We start from the raw sequence: 19,204 nt of genomic DNA on the forward strand, positions 1-19,204 counted from the left end.
CTCCACATACTTGCCAAAACTTGGGGGCTGTCAGATTATATACATTTTCTAGCCTTTTGGGTGTAAAATGGTGTCAGCTTGGGGGTCTCTGCATTCCTCTGATTACTAATGAGGTTGACCATCTTTTTATAGGTTTATTGACCTTCTTGTTTTTTCATGAAATACCTGGATATGCCTTTTGGGTTGCTTGTCCTTTTCATATTGATTCATTGGAGTTCTTTATATATTTTGTGTACTAAATCTTTGTTCATTATAGACGTCACTGTAGAGGCAGAAATGGGGTGATCCCTTTTCTCCCCATCATAAGAGTCACAGCCCACACCTTTATAACAAAATATAGATCAACAAGAGAAAAACATAACAAATTCATTAATGTACTTAAACATGGGAGCCATACAAAACATATGAAAACTCAAGAAAGAACCAGATGGTTGGTGCTTAAATATCCTTTTCACTGGGGAGAAGGAGGTGGAGAGCCGTAAATGAATGGACCCCAAAAAACACACCAGTGGTTTGTAAATGATTCTCTTGGACTCTGAATGGGACCTAAGGATAAATAGTAGCTGCAGACAAGTTACAGGAAGGTAAGGGCAGAGCCGCATTGTGAACAAAGGTCTTATTATGCAGATAACAGTCTTCCAGGTCTTCCCTTGGAATTGCCCTCAGGAGAGCAGAGGGGAAGGCTGACTGGGCATGGTGTCCTGAGCATAGAGACTTCTAGTCTCTTCTCTGGTGGTTAACGTTTCCTGGTTATTTAATGAGATTCCTAGGGAGGGAGTTTTGAGGCAATCGCATTTCTTTTAGAAGTTTTCTCAATCAGATAAGGGAACTTACAGAGAGAGCCAGTCCTGGTGCTTTGAATAGTAAGGAGGATCAGAGGGAGTAGGGGGAGGTCAGAGGGAGACCTTGAGGCTGCTTCATTAGTTCAGCATGTCAAAGCACCATATTTCAGGGCATTTTCTGAGCCCCAACATTGAAGATATCTTCTCTTAATATGTGGTTTCTATTTTTTTCTTATTAAAAATTTTTTGTTATATTTTTTCTTATCAAACCTTTTAATAAGCAGAAATTCTTAATTATATTGTAGATGAATTGGTCAGTCTCTTTTTTTTTACATTTTGGGCTATATATAGCTTGCTTAAGAAATCCTTCTTACCCGTTGGTTATTAGGATATTCTTGTATCCTAAGATTTTCTGAGATGTCTGTTTTTCTTTTTCATTCAAATAGTTAATCTCTGGAATTGTTTTGTTTAATGTAGATTGTAAAGTAGAGGCTGATTTCATTTGGCCCCCTACATTGTCCCAATGCCACTTATTAAATACAGATTGAGTATCCCTAATCTGAAAATCCAAAATTTGAAATGCTTCAAGATGCAAAGCTTTTTGAGTGCCGACATGACACTCAAAGGAAATGCTCATGGAAGCATTTCAGATTTCAGATTTTTGGATTAGTGATGCTCAGCCAGTAGGTATAATGCAAATACTACAAAACCTGAAAGAATCTGAAATCTGAAACACTTCTGGTCCCAAGTATTTCAGATAAGGGATTTTCATCCCTCCCATCTCCCCCAGCCACTGGTCTGCACTGTCACTTTTGGCACATATCAAGCTTCCATATGGGTGAAAGTCCTCCAGACTATAAATGTTACATAACCTTGTTGACATCTTTATAATATTGGGCTCTCTTAATCTTAAACTTTATATGTTTATCCATTTGTTTTGATGTTCTTTAATATTTTTCAATAACTTTTATTGCTTTATACAGAAATATCTTGTAAAATTTTGTTTCATATATTCCTATGTGTTGCAGGGGCCAAGAGGGAAAGCTTCTTCCTTCATCTCCTGAAGGTTTGCTGAAAATATACTGACAAAAGGCCAATGAAAAGGAGAGAAAGGCATACAATGCATTTAATGTGCACAATGCAGGGAATCACATGAGAATGATTTACCAATAACCCAGTACAGTCCAGATGCTTATATACCCTTCTATATATGGGAGAGAGGAGATAGAGAATGTGAAAATAAGTAACAAAGTTCCCCTGAGCTCTGAGAGAGGTGTCAGGAAGGTGAGGGATGGAACTTCACTGTGAGCAAAGGTCATCTTATGCAGATAAAGCCTCCCAGGTAATCTATGAGAGTTGCCCTTAAGAGAATAGATGAAAAGCCTGTCCGGATGTGGTGATGACTTACAGTCTCTTCTCTTCTTTTCCTGGGTGGTTGATCTTTTTGGGTTATTTGATGAGATTCCTAGGGAGTGGGGTCTTAAGAAATTCCAAAGAGAGTCCCTCCCAGTGCTTTGGGAAAGAAGATCAGAGACATGGAGGTGGAAGCAGGTCAGAGAGAAACCTTGGTTCTGAGGCTTATTTCTGAGGCTTTTCACTTTTCAAAGCACTTAGCATGCCAAAGCTCCGTATTGTGAAGAATCGTTTTCTGCACTCCGGTGCTATCTTCTTGTTTTATTATTATCATGAAATGTATATTTAAGAGATAGTTCTTTCTGATGCTTTGTTCCTGGTGTATAGAAATGCTAATCACTTTAATATATTGATTTATACTCAGAAACCTTGATAAAGCCTTATTAATTCTAATAGTTTCTGATAGACAATAATATTATATGAATAGTCAAAAATTTGCCACCCGCATTCTTAAAGTGTTTAGAATGAGATCTCCAGTACAATATTGAATAGAGGTAGTGATATTTGACTTCCTCGCCTTGTTTTTGATTTTAGAGGAGAAGCTTGATGGCTCACAGTTGAGCATGATGATTGCTATAGACTTTCTGTAGACATCCTTTAGGAAGGAAGCTTTCTGCCATTCCTAATTTGCCTACTTTCCTAAGATGCTTTAAAAAATTATGATTGACTTGTGTATTGGTCCTGTTTGGCGATAGCAGAAAGGAGTTACATTTATTATCCATGATTGTTTTTGATGTCTGCCATGGATATTAGTGGGGAGTGAAAGATAGGAGGAGGTAATATATGCTTGTTATATACTTATTTTCTGATTGCTTTATATGCTATAAAATAATTTCATGCAAATTACCTCATTTGGGTTATTGTTTCCAGTGTCTTTTGTTTGTTTGTTTATTTGTTTGTTTGTTTCTGGTACGGACTTAGAGCATTCCGATTCCATAACTGTGGCTGGTCTTACGCCCACTAGTTTTTCCTACTACACACTGGTGATATTCAATTTGCACTATGCTTAGTTAACCTATTCTTTCTTCCTTAGTCTTCTCTAGTCTTCCATGTCACACGCTTAGTGAATTGCACCTGTAGCCTGTTATTTTTCACTGTACTCCTGAAGAATTTTCTTAAAGTGTCTAAGAAATCAGTGGTGCCCTTCCAATCTGATCCTTTTCTTCCTTCATTCACTTATTCACTCGCTAGATATTCATTGATAGCATACTATGTGACCACAGGTAAAATGGTGAAGAAAACATCCCTGCCCTCATAGAGTTTACACTCCAGAGTGGAATTAGGACAATAAACACATAGGCCGGTGTGTAACATTGCAAGGTAGTGATGCGGTGAGTAAAGGAGTGAGTGGGAGAGAGAAAGAGAGGGAGGGATTACTGGGAATGTGTGTGTGCCAATTTTACTGGCATTAGGTTACCTAGGAAAGGCTTCCCTGAGGAGATGACCTTTGGTCTGAGTCCCAAATACAGTGAGAAAGTCAGCTGCGGGAAGTTCAAGAACAGCAGATGAATGACAGTGTGGTGTGTCTGGGGAACTTGAAGAAGTCAGGTGTGGTCACCAGAGAGCGAGCCAGGAGAAACTGGTAGGGGACAGAGAAAGAGACAGAGGCCAGGAAATGCTGGGCTTGCAAGATCCTCATTAGAGAGATTTTGCTTTTATTGATGTGATGAAACTATGTAAGTATATTTTAGTAGCACATAATATTTTTGTTTACTTTCTCAAAGAATTCATCAGTCTGTTTTCTGATTTCTGGGAATAAGAATGCATCCTGGGCTTCACTCTTGTCTCAGAATCTCCAAACTCAGTGATTGATGGGAAGAAGCTTCTTGTTAATATTTTTGAAATGAATAAAGAATCTCTCTTTCTCCCTTAGAGGAGTTCGGAGAATGCTATTGCTGAAGTTGGCCTGGCTCACTGCACCATGTTGGGAGGTGATGCTACATGGGGGAGATTACAGAGGAATAAGCCAGCATTGAGTTTCCTCTGTGGTAGAGGCTCATTGTGTGAGGACGGGATATTCTCAGTCTGACTTCCTTCTCCAGGTAGAAACATCTAACTTAACCAAGTGGAAATGATTCATGTGTGACTCCATAACTTTGTCTTGCTTGTGCTCCTGTTCTAAACTCTAGATGTTGGGAGATTGGAGTGGATCTCATTTTGAACTGGATCTTAACTTCTTTGCTTCAATCCCCTGTTGATAAAATGAGATTATAGAGCAATATTTGCTGACCTTCCCCAGAGACCCTATGTGTGATGAAGTGATTTAGATGTTGAAAGGGTGGTTTGTCTTCTTAATATATGAGAAATAGTTAATGCTAAAGTCTGATATAAAATGAATATTAATAATAATTTTATTTTTATTGTATGTAATATAATTTAACTCTGAAGAAAAAAAATGCTGGATATTCTTTTGAGACCACCAAAAGGATATGGCGATAGTTTCTCCCTTTGTCTTGTAGAAGAATACATGCTATAGAAATCGAGGAGCAAAAATCAGGGCATTCTTTCTGAATTTTCTTTCTCGTCTTTTAGCCCCTTTGAATATGGTGTGATTTTAGAAACAACTTGGAATTTAGAAACAACTTCTAGGTCATTTTAATAAACTTGGGTACCTCCTTGGTGGAGAGGTCCCTGTAAGTGGTGAATGGAAGTGAAATCTTATCTTGGGCATTCGTCTATCAGATATTTTCTTATTAATGTAGTGGCTATACTCTTTAGTAGGTTCTACAATACATATTAGCCATTTTACATTTTCATACTTGTGAAGCTTAAAAACACTGCACACATTTGATACTACAACAGTACAGGAGGGAGAATGGCGCTTATGATAATACTTTACTGTGTCTCTGCCTTGGAAAAGTAAGTAGTGAGTTGGAATAATTGTTTAAGTGACTGAAAGAAAGGAACCTACTATTCAGGAAAGAAGACTTTTCAGATTGTCTGCACTGATTAATGCATCGGTTAGTTCTTCAACTCCCCACTTTACCTCAGAAGCCACATTTTTTCCTGTGTTGTCTTCACCCTGGGTTTGAACTTCTATGATGGCTGAAATCAAAGTTTTGGCCATAAGAAAGAATGACTGAGATGAGTAGTTGGTGTTTGAGAGCTGGTGCTTCACCCATGCTGGGTAGAAGAAGGCTTCTCTTCTGCTTTTTCCAGCGGGAGAGCTTCTTCAGGTCCACTGTTGAGCAGGTGTCCTGCTACCCGTTCTGTCCTGCAGTGACTTTGGTGTTGGTCCACACCAACCAGAGGGAGCTTGGGTACAGGGTGGACTCTGTGGAGCTCGGAAGCTCCTGGATCCACCCTTATCTTGGCCATACTTCAGTAGGATCCCCTGCAGCCAGCTTGGGAATTGATCAATGCTCAGCAAAACAACCTCTTTTATTTTCTGGTGTCCTTTTGAAAGACCCTTCACTCTGTGAAGTTTCACAGCCTTTGATTACTGCAAGAATTTAGGACCACATCATAGAATTTAAAACACAAAGTGGAAATGTGGCCTGGTGTTAGAAGTTATTTCCGTAAGAGGGAATGGCTGTGTTTTCCATTCGGTGGGAATGGACAAGAAAACTGCTGTTGTGTTTCCATTCTCCGCAGGCTCAGATGGAAACGTGTGGGGGTGAGGAGCTTTCTGTTTGATAAAAGCTAAAAAGCTCACTTGCACTTCTAACCTTTCAAGTTATGACAGTCATTCTTGACTGTTAAATATAATGACGTTTGGACATCATCCAGGAATCGTTAACAGGTTCCAAGTGCCTTGACACAAAGAGTTTATAAAAACATTCTGAGCTTTGTTAAGAAGATGCTTCTGACCCACCTTCAATAGGATTCACTTTTTGTGTTATCTTTCTATCAATGGTGATAGAAAAGCCAACATCCTTAGCTGTCTGGCACCTGAAAAACAGGATGTATCCACAAAAGCACTCGAGTTTGCTCTGCTTCCTCAAGCAAAACTTGCCAAATTTTAAGATGGTGAAATGAGAAGAAGAAGAAATTTGTTTTTGGGTTGAATTTTCCCTATCTTAATTACAGAAAGTAGGTATTCTGAAAAAAAAAATTAAGCCAGAATTAAAGCATTAAAGCATGCCTTCTAGAACCTACAAGTTATTTTCCTATGTGTTAAAGGTTTTGAAAACAAGTGAAGAAGTCTCTTTCTCCCATTGGATGAACATTTAGGTATTTAGGTGAAAGCAAAAATGATCAAGTGTGAATAAAACTCTTCAGGAGATCTCTAGTTTAAGAATAAATATGTTTCAATATTCTTGCTTGTTGTCTGAAACTGGGAACAATTTTAGTCATAGATTTAACATCATATTTGGCAGAATACACTCAACCATGGTAGGGTCCCCTGTGTCTCTCTGGAGTCTCATTTTATATTAATAAAGGCATAGATGAAAACTGCTTGGAGTCTTTGGTTCTGAGGGAAACCCTGATTGAGGATTGAAGTTTGGCCTGCTGAGAGCATGTCAGCCTTTGGCCCTATATTGGCCCAGGGATGGGGTATGGTGTGGGGGTATTGTCTGACTTCTGTGGGGAGAGGACTCCTTTATGTCAGAGAGGCCTAAGGCCCTGGCAGAGTGTTAGTCAGAATTGAATTGAGAGAGGGATTCCTTAGGGATTTGCATTAGTCAAATGAAGAAGCATCGGTGAGAGTGGGTGGTGGTGACTGTGGGGGGTTAGAGTCCTTCTAGACCTAGGGTGTGATTTTCTACTGAACCTTCCCTGGCTTCTTCAGTTTTCTAGTCACTTGGTTTAATTTTTCTCCCCTGATTCCTAAGCCCTGGAGGTGTCTTCCTTCTCTTTCAACTTCTACCAATGTTTAGATCTTATGGTCACGTGATTTCTGAGAATTTAACTTCATAGCTTACCTTCTTGTCTTCCGACTCAAAGGCAAGCATATTCAAGATTTATTTTTCCCCTTCTAGCAAAAAATGAAAGGGAAGAAGTGAAAGGAGGTAGATGTGCTTTAGAGTGATTTCAAGTAGCTGGGGGTAGAAAGGAAAAATTGAGAGGAAGAGAGACTACATTTCATGGTAGAAGCTTGGCAAGTTTGGGCAACTGAGAGAGGGCTGGAGCCACTGACGTGGGATGGGGATAGGAGAGAGGAATGAGGTAAGGGAGAGAGAGATGGATGGATGCACGAATGAGGTCTGGACAGGTGGGCCCTGGTTAGATCACACAGGCCTTTGTGGGCCATGTTAAAGACTTTGGATTTGAGCTTGAGAGCAGTGGGGAGCCACTGAAGGGATTTAAACAGAAGAGGTGTTTGAAAGTCTTTGTGGTTTCGACTTTGGAGGCTATGTGGAGAATAGATCTAAGGGCTTTTACAAAAGCCCAGCTGGGAAATGTTGGTTTGGCCTAGGGAATGTTTGTGAGGACTGAGTTGGATTGGTGGTGGCCTGGACATGGAGAGGAGGGAGAAGGAGTGTGAAGGACTCCTTGGTCTGGCACAAGCACCTAAAGTCATCAGAGGGCCCTGAAGTTGTCAGAGGGCCCTGAAGTCATCAGAGGAGACTAGTTCATGCTGTGGCAACAGCATCTTCAACATTTCAGGGCCACTGCAACAGAGTTTGCAGTCTTGCAAAATCTGCTCTAAGTCCCAGTGACCCTCCAGGGCAGCTGTCCTCAAACTCAATGGTCTAGTCTGCCTTCCATATCAGTACAGGTTCTACCAAATTCACTGTGGCAAGGTAAGAGAGAACCTGGCTCTCCAGTGCCTCTGCCACTTCCACTCACATGTCTTTAGCCACAAGAGTCGTATATATGGCTGTGGCCTTATCCTGCAAGGGGGCTAGAAGTGCAGTCCCCTAAAGTGCTCAGAAGAGGGGAAGCAGGAAATCTGGTGTAAAGGTGTACCACAAAGCCATTTTCTAATGTGAGGAATCTGAAGGAAAAATAGCTTCTGGAGGAAAGAGTTCAGTTTTTTGATATGTTAAATCTGAGATGCTTGTGAGATACCTAAGTAGCTATGTCAAGTAGGCAGCTGGCTATTTGAGGGAGGGAGGGAGGGAGGGAGGAAGGAAGCAAGGAAGGAAGGAAGGAAGGAAAGAAGGAAGGTTGGTTGGCTTGGATTCAGGATACACATTTAAAATGTATCTATGGGATTGGATGAGACTACCTAGAGACGATGCCTGGAGAAAGACAAGGACTCAGAAATGAGGCCTGTATTAGTTAGTCTAGGCTAAACTCTGTTGTGGGTCCAAGCAAACTTAAAAGTGCTAGTGGCTTATCACAGGCTTACCCATGCCAGATGTCCACTGGGGGACAGTGGGAGGCCCCGTCATATTATAACCGTACCATCTGAGCAGAAACTGTGTTTTGTGTTCAATGTCTTGTGCCCAATACCTAGAAGCATACCTGGTGGGAGGTAGTACCTGGCAACACCTGGCACAAGGATGTAATGGAGAATATATATATACACATTTCTATTGAGGTACAATAAAATCAATTTTCATTTAGTGATATTGACCAATGCATGTAGTCATGTAACCATCACAACACAGTCAAGAAACAGACCATTTTAAAGCTTTATTTTATTTTTTATTTTCTTCATGCTACCTTGTATAAGAGAAACAGACCGGTTTCATCACCCTAAAAAGTTTCCTTGTGCCCCCTTGCAGACTCTGTTCCCAGCTCACCCCTGGCAACCACTGATAGGCTTTCTTTTTGTGTGTGTGGCTGGGTCTCTGTCTCCCAGGCTGGAGTGTGGTGGTGCAATCTCTGCTCACTGCAGCCTCCACCTCCTGGGCTCAAGAGATCCTCCCACCTCAGCCTCCCAAGTAGGTGGGACTTACAGGTGTGTGCTACCACGCCTGGCTAATTTTTTTGTATTTTTTATAGAGACAGGGTTTCCCCATGTTGCCCAGGCTGGTCTCGAACTCCTGAGCTCAAGCCATCCGCCGGCCTTGGCCCCCCAAAGTGCTGGGATTACAGGCGTGAGCCACTGTGCCTGGCTGATATACTTTCTATCAATATAATTTTGCCTTTTCTAGAATTTTCTAGAAATGGAATCATATAGTATGTGGTCTTTTATAACTGACTTCTTTTATTTAGCATAGAGATTGGTAAACATTTTCTGTAAAGACTCAGATAGTAAATATTTTAGGCTTACAGGCAGGATGGTCTTTGTAGGATCTACCTACTCAGCTCTGCTGTTGGTAGTATGAAATGCGTACTGAATGGGTGTAGCTTTGTTCCAATAAAACTTTGATTACAAAAACAGGGAGAGGGCCGGATTTGGCCCATAAGCTAGAGTGTGCCAATATCTGATGCAGCATAATTCACTCTGGATTTACTTCTATTGTTACGTGTATCAGCAGTTTATTCTTTTTTATTGCTGAGTAGTCTTCCATTGTATGGATGATGTTTTGTTTATTCATCGATTGATGGACATTTGAGTTGTTTTGAGCTTTTGGCTTTTATGAATAAAGTTGTTATGAACATTCATACACCTATCTTTGTTTTCATTTCTCTTAGGTAAATCCCTAAGAGTAGAACTGCTCTGTCATATGACAAATGTGTATTTAATATTATTAAAAATGTACCAAACTGTTTTTCAAAGTCTTACTATTTATCAGCAACGTGTGAGAATTCTAGTTGTTCTAAGTTTTTATCATCATAATGAGTGTGTACTGAAGTAAATACTTATTAATATTCAAATGTCAATGGATGTAAATGAATCATTGAAAATATGTTGTGAGTATTGTCCAGTGTCACTCATATTTTAATGTGATTTTTTTAAATGACTCTTATTCTATCTCATAGTTTTGCCATATATTATTAAACTATTTTCTATTCTTTAATCTTAAGGTTTTTATAAAATTTTCCTGAGAACAATGTAGACACCACCTTTGTAGATGGCAGTTAATTCAGTGTGCTAGACTTACGGATAAGGGGGCAGAGCGCAATTTCTCTTTACACTTTGCAGTTACTGAAAACCACACAGGCCTTACAGTAGTAAGTTGGACTTACTTACAATACTCAGTTGGACTGAGTATTGGGTTGAAATCTTTGAAATGTGAGGAGCCTAATTTAATCTCACCTCTGAATAGGCAGCCACTTTAGTTCCTCCTGGGTGTACCAAGGACTACCCACAGGCAGATTCTGGATTTTTCTCCAAAAAGTTATGTATCTGCTGGACCCCTAGAGTTTTGTCTTTTAAGTGTGTGGCTGAACTGATTTTTACCTGGAAAAACTTTATGTAGATGTTTGAAATGTCAACCTTTTTTTTTTTTTTTTTTTTAATTTCAGTTAAGTTTCATAAACTTTCACTTTAAGCCGTGTAACTTCCCAGTGAACTCTCTTGTACCTGAGTGAATTGATTTGCTATTTAGGTTCTTTGCCATAATAAGCTCATTAAATGCTGGGGCCTGTTACCAAAAAGTGATTCTTTCAGTTTTGAGTACTTGTTCTGAGGCTGTACTCTGACAGAGCAAGATGTCAATTAAGATTATTCCTTGTTAGTGGAAATAAAATCACCTTGTCTGCTTATAAAAGAATCTCTCTGTTCTTTCTCTAAGGGGAGGGAGAGTATATTCAACTCACACAAAGTTTATCAATTCATGAAGTGAAAAGGTAAAAGCTTAGAGGTCACGAAGAGATCCCTGTTTTACCAGACCGGAAATCATGATCCGAGCCAGGGGTATTTTTCCTGCAGAGCTGACTCTCAGAGGTAGTATCAAGTTGCAGCTTCTATCACAGCATCAAGAATGGAGTCTTTGTGGAGGCTGAAAATCTCAGGCCATAACTGATTCCTGTCCACAGAGTCAAAGTCAGAAGCAAGTTCACTGTGTCGCAGTCAGTGTTACACAAGTACAAAGTGAAAATGTGTGACCGTGATCAATGATGGAAAAGTGCATAAAGCCTTTTTCTTCCTTGTGAACCAGCCTGGATCTGGCTTTCAGAGTCGGGGGTAATGTTGGCTGGCTCTTAACTCGGTGCCGTGCACTGTTCTAAGGCTTGTGCATATTAAGGTCCAAAGAAGTGTAGGGTAATGGTTCAGAACACTGCCTTCAGATGGGCTGGATTGCTGACTAGCCAAACAAGTGACCAGTTTCCTCAGTGACTCCATCTACCCATGTTTAGGGTGGGGATCATGATAGCACCTATGTCACGGGGCTGTTGTGAGGACTGAATGTGTTAATCTATATAAACTCTTTAATAGGGTACCTGGCACAGGCTAAGTTATATAGGTGTGTTGGCTATTACTGTCATTTTAGTACTCATCCTAAGAAATTGTTGACATAGGTACTGTGGTTTGCTCCGTTTTACAGTTGAGTAAACTGAGGCACAGGGGGGAATTTTCCCAAAGCCACAAGGCTAGGAGATAGTGAAACTAGGATTAGAATACAGACAGTCAGAGTCCAATCAGTGGTTGTTAACTGCTGTACTCTGCTGCCTTCCTGCTTATTAGGAGAAAATGGCAGTGCATTTTTAGATGTCATCTGCAGTAAAGCAGATAGTCCTGCAAGGAAGGAGTAGGAAGGCTGTATTTGGCACTGACGGCTTGGACTTTACCACTGGTTCCTCCAGATGAGTCTCTACACCCATTGCCTTGATACTGGTCAACAAATTGGCCAAGAGTCCATCTTCTGTTTGGAGTAGTCCTATCTCAGTAAATGACATCACCACATATTCTGTTATAGAAGCCATAATCCTGGGTTGTCAATGACTCCAGCTTCTCTCTCTTTGTCTATTATTAATTGTTTTGATTTTTTAAATAGCTTATAAATCCATCACCTTTTCCATCTCCATGACCACTCCAGCCCAAGTCACTGCCATCAGTCACTTTCTTACTAACCTACCCCATCATCCTTGCCTCATGCCAGTCTGTTCTTCATGTAGGCAAAGGTAAAATGCAAATCCGGTCAGCTTGTGCCTGGGCTTAACACATTACCTGCTTTTACATTCCAGCCCAGGTCTGTCTGCCGCCAAAGTCTGTTCTCTTTTTTTTCCCCATCTTTCCTCTATAAAGTTTGTAGGAGTTGACCTTGATTTGAAAGGCTGAGAAAAGTAAGATTCTTAGGTGTCCAGTGGAATCTGGTTTTCTTTGACCTTACTCATCAAATTCGCGCCTCAGATAATTAGGCCCCAGAATCTGTACCCATTACCAGACCTGTCAGCAGAACTCAAGTGTTCCACATGGGTTTATAATATCTGGTATTTTTCTAGGCAAGGCAAAGTATATTGTAATAGTAAAATGATAAGATGCAAGATGGCCTTCCCTAATTTTTTTCACAATTGCCTTCATCAGTCTAGCTAGGGGTTTGTGTGTCTGCGTTTGTGTACTTGTTTTTATTGTCATTAGTTTGGTTTTGGCACAATAGAGTCCTTGTCAAGGCAGATATTAGCAGGTTGAGTTCCAAGTTTGCTAGAACTGAATGCAGATACAAAGCATTTGAAATTATCAGCATACTGTTAATGGAGGCTAGAGGAGAAATCAAAGTAAATTTTCAAAAGTATGAAATTAGCAAACTGCCAACACAGGGTTGGAAGTTTCTCTATTTTCCTCTTACCAGTTTTTAATCTGATCATTTCCCAGAGAGTGCAGACAGGCTGTGGGGGAGCTCTCTGCCCATGCTAACTTGAGGGGAAAATGAGCATTAAAAAAAAATTCATTCAGAATGTTATCCTTGGGATACCAGCGGGCAGATCAGCAACCCTAGGATGTAATCAATAATACTGGCTTTCAGAATAGAACCACAGACCACTTTCCCCCCAAATATGCACCACAGACTGCCATTTAGCACCTCAGATCTTATTTATCTATGCATTTGAGCAGGAACAAGTCTTTTTGTTCTTAAGCATGGCCCACTGGCTCCACTGTCATCTTGATGTTTGTGTGAAAAGCTCTCACAGTGTGGCCGTATGGCCATGCTGATAGCATGTACCCTGACTGTGTTTCATCTTAAACCAAACTGCAGCAAACTTGTGAGGGAGCTCAGATAAAAACTAGAAGGAAGAGATTTGTATCATAAAATCCAGGGAGTTTTGGCAGAGCCTCCTAAGGTGAAAGAGATGAGAAGGAAAAAAATCTATAGGTTTGTTTGTCTTACTAGTAAGGATAGGGTTGTGGCTAATAACTAGAGAGATAAAATATCTACAACCCTGAAAATGGGGGAAATTTGTTTTTTAACTGCATCTTTCCTGAGAAACATTCTGAGGTTCTGCTGTTTAGAGCCATGATAAGACAACCCTAAGAATGAAGCTGAGTAATCATTGTGTCTTAGTCTCCACTAAAACCACAGCTTCTGGGGGGCAGCTGGGCTGAGGTCTCGCCCGCAAAGCTCATTAGGCCCCAGGTGGATCATGCGTACTATAGCAGGGAAGGGTGTGATACCTGTGTTCAACCATCATATGGGCCACTGTTGATACTCCTGAAACCAAAGACAGGTTAGCAAGCGAAAAGCATAACACATTTATTTAATGAAAGTTTTATATGACATGGGAGCCTTCAGAAATGAAGACCCAAAGCCCCAGAAACAAAGACCCAAAGCCCCATAACTATTCTTATGCTTAGGCTTATAAAGAATGGACAGCCATGTAGAGCTACGATTGGACAAAGGGTGTGACCTAATGGCAGTATGACCGAGGAGGAACCTCGGCAAGGGCTGTTGGTTCAGATTCTTATTGGTCTCTCTGTGTAGCATTTCTTCCTCCTGGATATAGGGCAGGACTCCTCTAGAAAGAGGGTCTTTGGGGAGAAGGAAGAAGGAAGAGAGTGACCTTCCTAGGTTTCATGGTTTACTTTGGTGGAGAGAGGTTCTAGTTTCTATGACCCACTTTGCGGAAGAGGATTTTTCTTTGTATTTATTATTCTTTTATTAAGATAAGTTAATGCTTAAAGGATTTTGTGAATTTGTCTTCCTATCCCTTGATCATTTTTCTTTTCTTTTCTTTTAAATTATACTTTAAGTTCTGGGATACATGTGCAGAATGTGCAGGTTTGTTACACAGTTATACACGTGCCATGGTGGTTTGCTGCTCCCATCAACCCGTCATCTATATTAGGTATTTCTCCTAATTCCATCCCTCCCCTATCACACAAGCCCCCGTGTGTGATGTTCCCCTCCCTGTGTCCATGTATTCTGATTGTTCAGCTCCCACTTATGAGTGAGAACATGGGGTGTTTGGTTTTCTGTTTGTGTGTTAGTTTGCTGAGGATAATGGTTTCCAGCTTCATCCATGTCCCTGCAAAGGACATGAACTCATGCTTTGGAGAAATAGGAACGCTTTTACACTGTTGGTGGGAGTGTAAATTAGTTCAACCACTGTGGAAGACAGTGCGGTGATTCGTCAAGGATCTGGAGCCAGAAATACCATTTGACCCAGCGATCCCATTACTGGGTATATACTCAAAGGATTATAAATCAATCTACTATAAAGACACATGCACATGTATGTTTATTGTAGCACTATTCACTATAACAAAGACTTGGAACCAACCCAAATGCCCATCAATGATAGACTAGATAAAGAAAATGTGGCACACAGACACCATGGAATTTTGTTTTTTATGAGTTGCTTCAGGGGTGAAAGAGAGATGGGAGAAAGGAGAGCAGTAGAGGTCAGAGAGACCTTGGTTCTGAGACCTTCCAGTCTTCTTTAGTTCAGAGTACTCAGCATGCCAAAGCTCCATACTTTGGAGTATTGATTGTTTTCTAAGCCCTAACACTACCCTCTGTCTATTTGCTGGGAGGATCAGACAGAAAAGGACAGATGTCACTCTGCAAGGCTGGAAGAACATACAGTTGGGGAAGTTGTGCAGTAACAGTGGGGCAGATCCCCCTCTGTGCAGAAGCTCCCCTGTGGGCCCTCTTAAAGCACTCAGCCGCCTCATAACTCAAGATGACATCTGTTTCTCCTTGGAGAGAAAGGATTTAGGACAAGTTGAGTCCCGGTCACCTTCATGTACTCAGAGAACTTTCCTGGAGGACTAGACCTGTGGTCAGGAGAGAAAATGGTTCTCTTATTTTCCATCAGGGCATCTGCTCAGGCAATTCTCTGTGACTTCCTGCCTTTGCAATGTAGGTCAATCCTTCCAGAATCTTACCCTAAATTTCCCCCCTCCAATTTCTGTCAACACAATCATTCACCTAGAATCTTTTCTACGCCCTCAAAACTTCAAATCTAAAAACTCCCTGAACTTAAAGCAAAGCTATTATTTCCTTTCTAGTGCCATAGCTGTTTGTCCAATTCTGTTATGATGCTTACAGCAAAAGGAATTCTCATGCAGTGTGGCTTCTGTGTGTTTCATGAGACTGGACTACAGATGTGTTTCCTCAGTTTCATTTATCCAGCTACCCCATGTCTGGCAAATGATAATACCAGGTCAGGCACTACTCTAATTGCTATATAGATATTTTATCTTCATAATAATCCCATGAGAAAGGTACCTCTGTCATTCCAGTTTCACAGATGAGGATACTGAGGGTCAGCATGTTGTGTAACTTGTCCAGAGTCACAGCGTTTTCAATGTGGGTGAACCAGGATTAACACCCAGGCCAACAACTGACCCCAGAGCCCTCATAAAAGTCTGTGCTCCTCTGGGAATAAGGACGTCAGGCCGGGAGAAAAAGGCAGAGCCTAATGGTATTCTGTGAGAGGCGGCCATGCGGCATTGCATTATGCATCAGAATGACTAATTCTGTGTACGAGGGTTGTCAGGTGAAACCCAGTGGAAGCACAGCCCAGAGTTCTGCAGGGGCCTTCACTGGTAATCTGATGCAATCAAATGTCCTAGGGGTGGTAGTTAGAGCTCTGCTGTTGCTGTAGAGAGGCCCGAGAAAGAAGTTTCACATATTGTTTTTTGTTCAGCAGGTTTGGAAACTTTGACTGTTTGGCTCACAGGATGGTGGAAATGCTCCAGCACTTCCTGTGGCCTCGAGTCTGGGTTCTGCGATAGGGAGCTGGGCTCGAGCCTTGCCTCCTCCACCGGGGACTGTCTGCACACATCACCGAGTGACAGGGCTTGCTGGGAGGAAGGGAGCAGCCACTGGCATTACAACAGCTGAAAAGGAATTTGAAAAGCAAATATCCAGAAAACCAGAACAAGGGAGGAAGTGTGTGCATTAGTTTGCAAAATGATGAACTTTCCATTTGAAATGCTGATTCCCAAAGTGCAAGAGAGCTTGGAGTGAAGGGAAGAGAGCGAGTGGCTCAGCTCAGGTCTCATCCTGTTTTTGAAAGAATTTTTCCAGGAGGAAAAGGAATCTGGAATAGGCCCTGCTCTCTCCTCTCAGCAGCTCCCTTTCTATTTCTGTCCAGTGGGAACAAATGAATAGCTGCTGCTTGAAGAAATGCCGGAAGGTTTTCTGTGCAAAGAATTCTGGATTTTACAAATGCATCACTGGCTTGAGTAATCCTTCACATTTGTAATTTTAATCTTTGAATTTGGTTTTAAGGAAAGAGTGGTTCATTTATTCATTTACTTGTCTGAAAAATATTGAGTTGCCCTTTACCATGCTGTCTGATCAGGTCTGGAAAAACAGAGATGAGTAAGATATGAGTATTACTCTCAGGGAACTCATATAAACAAATAGGATAAGGTGTGGAAAAGTGCTCTGGTAGGTCACTGTAAGCACCTAAGAAGACAGATTCAGGGCAGTTACTTCTAGCACGGGAGGCTGTGAGGTCAGGGAAATCTTTAAGAGGAGCTGGTGCATGAGATTGGCATTGAAATCTAGATGGGAATTTTTGAAGCAGACCCAATGGAAGGAAAGGACATTGGAGGTAGAGAGAACATTGTGAACAAAGACAGGGTGAAAGCAAGAGGTGAAGCCGACTGGGCTTCTGGGTTGGGTGGGGACTTGGAGAACTTTTGTGTCTAGCTAAAGGATTGTAAATGCACCAATCAGCACTCTGTGTCTAGCTAAAGGTTTGTAAATGCACCAATCAGCACTCTGTCAAAACAGACCAATGAGTGCTCTGTAAAATGGACCAATCAGCTCTCTGTAAAATGGACCAATCAGCTCTCTGTAAAATGGACCAATCAATCAGCCAATCAGCAGGATGTGGGTAGGGCCAGATAAGGGAATAAAAGCAGGCCACCTGAGGCAGTAGCAGCAACCTGGGTCTTATTCCAAGCCGTGGGAGTCTTGGTTTTTTTCACTGCTTGCAATAAATTTTGCTGCTGCTTGTTATTTGGGTCCCTGTTACCTTTATGAGTTGTTAACACTCACTACGAAGGTTTGCAACTTCGCTCTTCACTCTTCAAGCCAGGGAGACCACGAACCCACCGGGAGGAAGAAACAACTCCGGACGCCCTACCTTTAAAAGCTGTAACACGAACGGCGAATGTCTGCGGTATCACTCCTGAAGTCAGGGAGACCACGAACCTCCCAGAAAAAAGAAACTCCGGATGCATCTGAACATCTGAAGGAACAAACTCTGGACACCATCTTTAAGAACAGTAACACTCACCGCGAGGGTTTGCGGCTTCATTAAGTCAGTGAGACCAAGAACCCACCAATTCTGGACACAAAAGGACCTTGGCAGGCTCAGGAAATGGCAAGCCATTTATGAAGAGGGAAGAGATAGCAAACGTTGGTCTCAAGTTCTCTAGTTCTTTACCCAGAGAATAGCTAGCTGCAGGTGATCCTGATTTAGTCTGGGGGTTCCTTTACGCAGTGCCACCAGCAGCTGCTGCAAATGGACCATTGACAGTCTTAAGGTAGAACCAGTTTTCCATGTCTGACTTACAGAGCCATTGGATGTGCGTGGGGTTTGGGGAGCAGGGACTCGTTGGGTGGGGGAGGATGCACTGGTGGTACCTGGATGCAGGCTGTGAAAGTTTTATATGCTAGAGGTCCCAAGTCACCACAGATTTAAAGCAGGAAGTGAGATGTTCAAATGATCACAAATGCAAGTATTCTGTTTCTTTTACTGTTTATCTTCTGTTGCTTTGCACAGTAGAAGTTGCAGTTAATAGAATTTTTACTGTTCTCTGAATTGGAAAGAGTTACTCAAAAGAATTGGGCTACTTTCCTGGAGACAAGCCCACAGATGCAGGTGGTGATAATTCAATACGGGACTAACGGAAAGTTTTCTCTGCCACTTTCCATTACATTTCTGGCCAAGACTGTTTAGCGATTCTTTCTGAGAAACCGAGGAGGCAAATAGTCTCAAAGTGTGTCCTATGAGAAACGTGTGCCGCAAGATGTTTTATTAAAAAAAAAGCTTTCTGGAGAGATACATTTGGGAAATATTGTAGATTGCATATGGACGTTTCACAGGACACGTGTTACGTTAAAGTCCCTGAGAAGTCCTGCAGTAAAGGAAACTTTCAAAAGAATGGCATAGAGCCCAGCACAGTGGCGCTTGCCTGCAATCCCAGTACTTTGGGAGGCTGCAGCAAGAAGTATCCTTTGAGCTCAGGAGTTCGAGACCAGGTAACATAGTGAGACCTCATCTCTATTAAACAAAAAAATGGTATAGTGGTTACGAACATGAGCTATCAAATCAGATATGTAGATTACATTCTGGCTGGGTTCCGTATGTGGATGTGAGACTTTGGGCAAGATAGTTCTTTACATCTTCGTTTCCTTGTCTATAAAATAGGCTAGTAATGGTACCTTATTCATAAAATTGTCTCTAAAAGTATATAGTAAGTGAACTAGTGAGTTATTAGTGGATATTATTCTATTCAGTGTTTTCCAAGAATCCTGACTCTTTATTTTTGCATTGCATTTATAAATAACTCAGAGAAGCGGTGCTGTGTGGGAAATGCCGGAGTAAGACTAACTCCTGCAATCCATGCGTGACTTCTGATAGCAGTCCCGCAGAGGAAAGGCAGCCCCTAGGTGCTGAGCGCTACGTCGCAGATGTGGACTTGCAGCTATATGAAGCTCTAGAATTGGGGAGTAAAAGACAATTTCCTCTTAACTGCAAGGTTAGAGTGTGTAACTTCAGTCTGTTTTGCCTTCCAGTCGTTTAATGACAAGTTTGGAACTCAGGGCCATAAACAGATATGGTTAGGTTGATATATTAGGAGTTTTTCAATTGTAAGTGACAGA

General features: G+C 41.4%; 1 protein-coding gene across 11 annotated transcripts in view; it reads left to right on the top strand.

Moving 5' to 3' along the window:
* Positions 1–19,204, top strand: part of ELMO1 (engulfment and cell motility 1) — a 594,311-nt gene that overhangs the window by 79,407 nt on the left and 495,700 nt on the right. The window contains exon 1 of one of the 11 annotated variants that reach the window (XM_063608968.1): positions 16,013–17,862. The exons of 8 other annotated variants lie outside the window; for them this stretch is intronic. The gene's annotated coding sequence lies outside the window, so the exon portion shown is untranslated. Of the gene's footprint in view, positions 1–16,012; positions 18,581–19,204 lie in introns of those variants that run through there. 2 more of the 11 variants (XM_063608967.1, XM_063608971.1) reach the window with 2 other exon arrangements.

Source organism: Symphalangus syndactylus, chromosome 9 (assembly GCF_028878055.3).
Source record: "Symphalangus syndactylus isolate Jambi chromosome 9, NHGRI_mSymSyn1-v2.1_pri, whole genome shotgun sequence".
Classification (NCBI taxonomy): domain Eukaryota; kingdom Metazoa; phylum Chordata; class Mammalia; order Primates; family Hylobatidae; genus Symphalangus; species Symphalangus syndactylus.